The sequence below is a fragment of the Rana temporaria genome, chromosome 12, assembly GCF_905171775.1.
Source record: "Rana temporaria chromosome 12, aRanTem1.1, whole genome shotgun sequence".
NCBI lineage: Eukaryota > Metazoa > Chordata > Amphibia > Anura > Ranidae > Rana > Rana temporaria.
Genome location: NC_053500.1, coordinates 6,880,899 through 6,887,842, shown reverse-complemented (window position 1 = coordinate 6,887,842; position 6,944 = coordinate 6,880,899). Strand labels below are relative to the sequence as shown.

The 6,944-nt window shown below is 47.1% G+C and overlaps 1 pseudogene; it reads right to left on the bottom strand.

Moving 5' to 3' along the window:
• Positions 1–3,646: 3,646 nt before the first annotated feature.
• On the bottom strand, positions 3,647–3,740 carry LOC120919673 (annotated as a pseudogene).
• Positions 3,741–6,944: the final 3,204 nt, after the last annotated feature.

Sequence of the window (6,944 nt, the reverse complement as noted above, 5' to 3'; positions counted from 1 at the left end):
TAAGCTGTTATAGCTGCACAGGGCGGGGCCAACCCAATATTGAACCCTACGGACTAAGACTGGGATGCCATTAAATTTCATGTGTGTGTAAAGACAGGCGTCCCAATACTTTTGGTAATATAGTGTATAAAAAGTTTTACCTTTTTTATATGTAATTAGGTAAGCAAAGCAAATAGTCCACTTATATTATAATAAAGTTGACCTTCCTTTTTCTATGGGGTTGGCCACAAAATCTTCATTTCGAAAACTTGTTTTCATTCCGTGTCATTGTTGTAGGTTTTCAGAATACGAGAGGAATTTCTTAGTGGTGTGAAAAAAAAAAAAAAAACGTCCTGGATTGTCTTCCATCCGTGTGAAACACACCACTGCTTGTCCTCAGCGTCCCCATAAAGCTCCCTCGAGCAAGGACCGTCATTTTTTTTGGCTTGACAAGCTAATCATTTTCAGCGTCCTACGCTCGGCTAGAGTCTACGGTGAGCCGATTCTAAAAACTTTCCTCGTCTCTCATTTACGTCACGTAGTCCATCCAGGGAAAAAATGCTTTGGGATGGCTCATCTTTCATAAGATGCATGAAATTTGACTTGCCTCTCAAAACTTCTGGATCAGTCACAGAAATGAACGTGTAATGTAAATGAAATAAACACACCAATAAATGGTGCTTGTACGTCCCTAACCTTTCTTGTGATGACTTTCTTTAAATAGAAAATATTGAATTAAGAATTAAAAGGAAAAATGAATAGGAAATTAGGTTTCTGAGAGCATGCCGTTTTACAAGTGCATTTACTCATTACACGTCATGTGTGTAGGCGTTCATACAAGTCTTATAATACTAGTGAAAGCAACAAAAAAAAAAGGAGGTGAGGTAGCCACATGGTGTATGGAACAGAGATACACGGCTGGTTTGAGGTCGTGTTATTGAAAAAAAAAAAAAAAAAAGTAATGAAGAAAAGATTAGATCCAGGAAGCCTACAAGCAACATTAGTGACTGGCCTTCAGCTTGTCTTTTTTTGGACACCGCTTCCCCAGAACAAGTCTTCTTTAAAAGCCCAACTCCTGGGCTCCTGCCCAAATTAAAAATTCCACCCCCTACAGATATACATATCATTGAAAATATAAAATGTACTTACCTAAGTCTGAAGAAAATGAAATGTTCCTTACTATGCCCTTACTCAAACTGACTTGAGTGGGAGGGTCTGCTCTCATTATCATCACCTGGGCATTTTCCAAAATGTGATAAGAAAAGAAGCATCACCTGCCATTATTTACCCATTAGGAGTCTAAAGTATCTCAGAAAAAATTAACCGCTTGCCGACTGCCTCACGTAGATATACGTCGGCAAAATGGCACGGGCAGGCAAAGCACCGTATTAATGGGCGTATAACACGCACTTTTTTCCCCTTAAAATCAGGGGAAAATCCTGGGTGCGTGTTATACGCCGATCCATGCTGTAGAAGGGAAGAGGAGCGAGCGCCGCTGAATTACATAGAGCCGCGATCTCCCGTGTACCCGGCGCTGCGTCACGCACCGCCACGCCTCCTGGCCCCCGCATTGGGCCACTGTTCTGTCTATCATTTGATCAGGGCCAGGAGGCTTGGTTGCATACCTCCCAACCCGCCGGGATTCTGCAGGAACTTCCCACACAGACAGCATCCTCCCGCAGTCCCGAGCAGGGGTTAAAAAATTTCCCGCACAGGAACAAGAACAGCACATGAACAAGAACAGCACAGGAAGAAGAACAAGGTCAGAGGGGAGACATGCTTACCAGAGCGGTGTGTGGTCTGCGGCAGCTGAATGGAAGAGGAGAACCCGACAGGATGTGTGCACAGGTAAAAGACAACTACTTCAGCAATCAACACCACCCCCGCTCAACAACCACTTTGATCGCGACAATCACCCCCCCCCCCCCCCGCTCAACAACTTTGAGATCCGCGGCAACACGCCCCCCCGCTCAACAACTTTTGCGGCAATCACCCCCCTGCTCAACAACTTCGAGATCCGCGGCAACCCCCCCCCCCCCACTCAACAACTTTGATCCCCGGCAACCCCGCTCAACAAGAATGTACCACAGTGGATTTTAGAAATGTTCGGAGGTATGTGGTTGTGAGTGACGGAGCGACGGGTACACAGGAGATGGCGGCTCTATGTAAATTCAGCAGCCATCGCAGCCCTGTGATGCCGTCTATACGATCCCCCATTCATCTGGGACGTGGAAAGCTGTAGGAGTGCCGGTTATAATACAGACCCAGCCGTTCCGCATGAAAACATTGAGAGTATCTCTGAGTACCTTGCATGGTGCTTCCATGTGTTTCCGAATGTGGCCATGAAAAATTTAACATATGCCGGAAGGACTCCGCAAATCACAGCCATAGAGGAGGAGAGCGGAAGGCAGTCTGCCGGAACAGCGTATGGATGTGGTAATGTAGGGACATTGCTCTGCTTTATGCTACTTGATCCATTACACTGAACTGTTAAACATTCTTGTTTAACAGTTCAGCGAGCGAGCACGACACTCCACACCAGGGAGAAAGCCTTGCATTACTGTGTGGAGTTACAGACAGAAGAACAGGAAGTGAGGATTTCTCAGAATAAATAAGGACATTTAAAAGCAAAATGAAAGGATTTTTTTTTTCTATTGAAAAGCCTGTGGCCTGCAAAACACAACCCAAAAACTCCACCCGGTGCAGGAAAAATGTGCACACACATAAAGAGTGATACACAAAAATCTGTGACAGGTGCATCGTCAAATGGTCCTCCGAAAAGGACCCAGCTCTGATCCCCCGGGGCGTCAGGCTCCTGGCAGGGAAAAGAGTAATCTGTGGTCCATGCAGCCGAAGCCACAAGGACCCAACATCCTCGGAGGGACTGCCGAAACAGAACCCTCCTCGGTGAGGCTCCCCCGAAGGGAGACCCCATGAGAGCAGGTGAACTAAGCCAGAAGGCCATGTCCACCTACTCCCAAGACTTTCAGAGCAGGCCCGAGGACCAGCACCCTACTCGCCACACTAAAAGTGCAGTGCACCAAACAAAAAAAGAGACAAAAACGTGACAAACACGGGGGGGAAAATAAAAAAGGAAAGCGGAGAAGAAGGAAGATGGGAGAGGTGAGTAGAAAGTGACTAACGTGCAATACGTTGGCCGGCCCTCCGGGCAGGAAACAAAAAGGCCCGGCCCTAGAGGCAGGTGTGAAAAGTGTGTGTGGAGATCAGTGACCTGAAAGTGCCACACGATGAGTGCCCCCTTCAAACACTCGTGCAATGTATGGCACCCCTGGACTGCCACTCCAGGGGCACTATCTACACAGGCTTTACAACGGTCCCTGACCCCCGGTCCGGACCGGCAACACCCTTCCCAGCCAGAAAGGTAGGAGAAGAGGTTGGGGAGAGCCAATCTAAGCAGGCTACTACCCACAACCTCCAACTCTCCCACCTAATTACATTCAGGAAATACTACCCGCCCCTCCCGGTAAAGGAGGAGCAAGGGTTCTCTCCCTAACAACTGACTGGGGCAGATACCACCAAATCCAGGCCAAAGGCCAGGGACCCGGCCTCATGGCTTCGACCTCATGCCCCTCTGTCCCGATCAGAAGGTTTTCACCTCCACGCCAACAGGCTTAGCGTCCCTCCGACTGCCATCCCGTTCCCCCTCTCAGGGTACTGGGGACAGTCAGCTTAGCACCACCTATTGGCAACTGATAAGACAGATACTACACTTGATCTTAGCCAAAAGGCCGAGAAGCAAAATGGAAGGATGAGGTAAGTGAAGGAGGACTGCACTAAGGTAAAGGAAGCTATTTAGGGAAAAAAAAGTTGTACCTTTACAACCCCTTTAAGTAGTATGCAGAGAGGTTATTGTGCCTGAACCGCAGTCCTCTCCTGACACTTCCATTTGGGAATACTCATTATCTACTGCACGTGAAAAAAAATCTTAAACTGCAAAGTGCATTTGTGCTGAATAAAGGTTCCAATTATAAAGTGCAATAAATAATTGTGTGCTAGGAATAATCAACAAGTCCTAATGCAGTCGTTTTTTTTTTCTTATCCCGTAAGCTCATCGCCTGCCGTTATTCAATGTCACGCCATTATCGGACCAGGTTTTATAGCGCCATTATACACTAAATAGTTTTCTGCGTGTAGGTACCATTAAAAGTCAGGGTGATGAGAGCAGAATCACATTCCCGCGGTGATGCCGGCGAATGCTGAGCTCAGCAAATCTTAACGGAATGCAAAGATGTCCCCTTACGCATTTATCTAATAGCTCAACGCTTTTAAGGACGAGTATTTTACTGCAGCGTGGATCAATAGGTCTCAGCGCCCACATTACATGTCTGCTCATCGTTATAGTATTAGAATGCTCCTAAGCTTGTGTTAGCGGGAAAGGTGGCTGTGGACTTTAAATGGCAGTTGGATGTTAAAGCTCAACTCTGCGACAGTTGTTGTTTTTTTTTTTTAAACGGTGTGCCAGCCATAGAAGGAGCTGACACTTGTTGTTTACAATCAGTATTTTTTTTGCTAGAAAATTACTAAGAACCCCCAAACATTACATATATATATGTATATATATATATATATACATTTTTAAGCAGAGACCCTAGAGAATAAAACGGCGGTCATTTTATCTCACACTGTATTTGCGCAGCAGTCTTTTAACCACTTAAGACCCGGACCTTTAGGCAGGTAAAGGACCTGGCCAAGTTTTTGCGATTCGGCACTGCGTCGCTTTAACTGACAATTGCGCGGTCGTGCGACGTGGCTCCCAAACAAAATTGGCGTCCTTTTTTCCCACAAATAGAGCTTTCTTTTGGTGGTATTTGATAACCTCTGCCGTTTTTATTTTTTGCGCTATAAACAAAAATAGAGCGACAATTTTGAAAAAAATTCAATATTTTTTACTTTTTGCTATAATAAATATTCCCCAAAAACATATTAAAAAAAAAAATTCCCTCAGTTTAGGCCGATACATATTCTTCTACCTATTTTTGGTAAAAATAAATCGCAATAAGCGTTTATCGACTGGTTTGCGCAAAATTTATAGCGTTTACAAAATAGGGGATAGTTTTATTGCATTTTTATTAATTATTTTTTTTTTTACTACTAATGACGGCGATCAGCGATTTTTTTCGTGACTGCGACATTATGGTGGACACTTCGGACAATTTTGACACATTTTTGGGACCATTGTCATTTTCACAGCAAAAAATGTATTAAAAATGCATTGTTTACTGTGAAAATGACAATTGCAGTTTCGGAGTTAACCACAGGGGGGCGCTGAAGGGGTTAAGTGTGACCCCATCTCTGTTTCTAACTGTAGGGGGTGTGGCTGTAGGTGTGACGTCATTGATTGTGTTTCCCTATATAAGGGAACACACGATCAATGACGGCACCACAGTGAAGAACGGGGAAGGTGTGTTTACACACGGCTCTCCCCGTTCTTCAGCTCCAGGGGCCGATCGTGGGACTCCAGCGGCGATCGGGTCCGCGGGTCCTGGAAGTTCGGACCGGGTCGCGGGCGCGCGCCCGCAACCCACGGCTGGGCACTTAAAGAGGACGCACCTGTACGTGCTTGTGCCCAGCCGTGCCATTCTGCCGACGTATATGTGCAGGAGGCAGTCCTTAAGTGGTTAAACGCAGCAGCGGCGTACAATGATGGGGCAGCTACAGGCATCATTCAGATATCACCGTCTTCAGCCGGCGATTCTGTGCACAATAAGAACGATCAAAGTGGCAGTTCCGCCTCTTGATCGTTCTTATAGGCAGCTGGAGGGGACGTCCCCCCCCCCCCTCCTGCCGCCATCCGGTGCTTCTCCAGGCTCTCCCGTGCCATCGGGGGCCCGGAGAGCGAATCGGCCGGCGCTCGCTGCAGAACCATAGAGATGACTGGTGACCAGACGGTCACAGTCATCTCTATGACCGTCGGAGGCCCGGGCGCGACGTTATGACGTCACGCCCGGGACCCGGAAGTAAACAAAGCCGCAATCGCGGCTGTCGGTGTGAGATCGGTGAATGTTTTTTCACCGATTTCATGCTTGTAAGCCTGGAGGAGAGATGTGGGGTCTTATTGGCCCCACATCTCTCCATAAAGAGGACCTGTCACACTGATTCATATTACAAGGGATGTTTACATTCCATGTAATAGAAATAAAAGTGATCACGCTTCCCGAAAATAGCCGAAATAGGACTTGGCTCTTCACGGCGCCTGCGCAGTCAGCTCCTAGTCTGTGCGCAGGTGCCGTATAGCGCTGTGAAGAGCCGAGTCCTACTCCGGCTATTTTCGGGAAGCAAAACGCGCCATAGCCGGCCGTCAATCATGTTCCCCTCTTCATAGGAACGCCTTTCCCCGCGGGAGTCTGAAAGGAAACTAATGGATTAAACTGTGAGTACAGCGCAAAAAAATAAAATAAAGGCATACTGTAGCTGACGCTAGTATGCTGGATGGCATGGTAGAAAGTTGTTTTTTAGGGTGAACCTCCGCTTTAAGGTGAAAATAACTTTTAGGCCCCGTACACACCATAGAATCCATCCGCAGATAAATCCCAGCAAATGGGTTTCTGCGAATAGATCCTATGGTGTGTACACGCCAGTGGATCTTTTTCCGCGGATATATCTCCCCTGGGATGGATTCCAGCAGATGGATATTTGCTGACATGCACAACAAATCTATCTGCTGGAATCCATCCCAACGGATGGATCCGCTCGTCTGTACAGACTCACCGGATCCATCCGTCCAAAGGGATTCCCCGCACGCGTCGTAATGATTTGACGCATGCGTGGAATTCCTTATATGACAGCGTCGCGCCCGTCGCCGCGTCATAATCGCGGCGACGGCGCGACACGTCATCGCCAGAGGATTTCCGCGCGGATTTCAATGCGATGGTGTGTACATCGCATAGAAATCTGCTGAAATCCTCGAGAGGATTTATCCGCGGAAAATTCTCTCGTGTGTATGG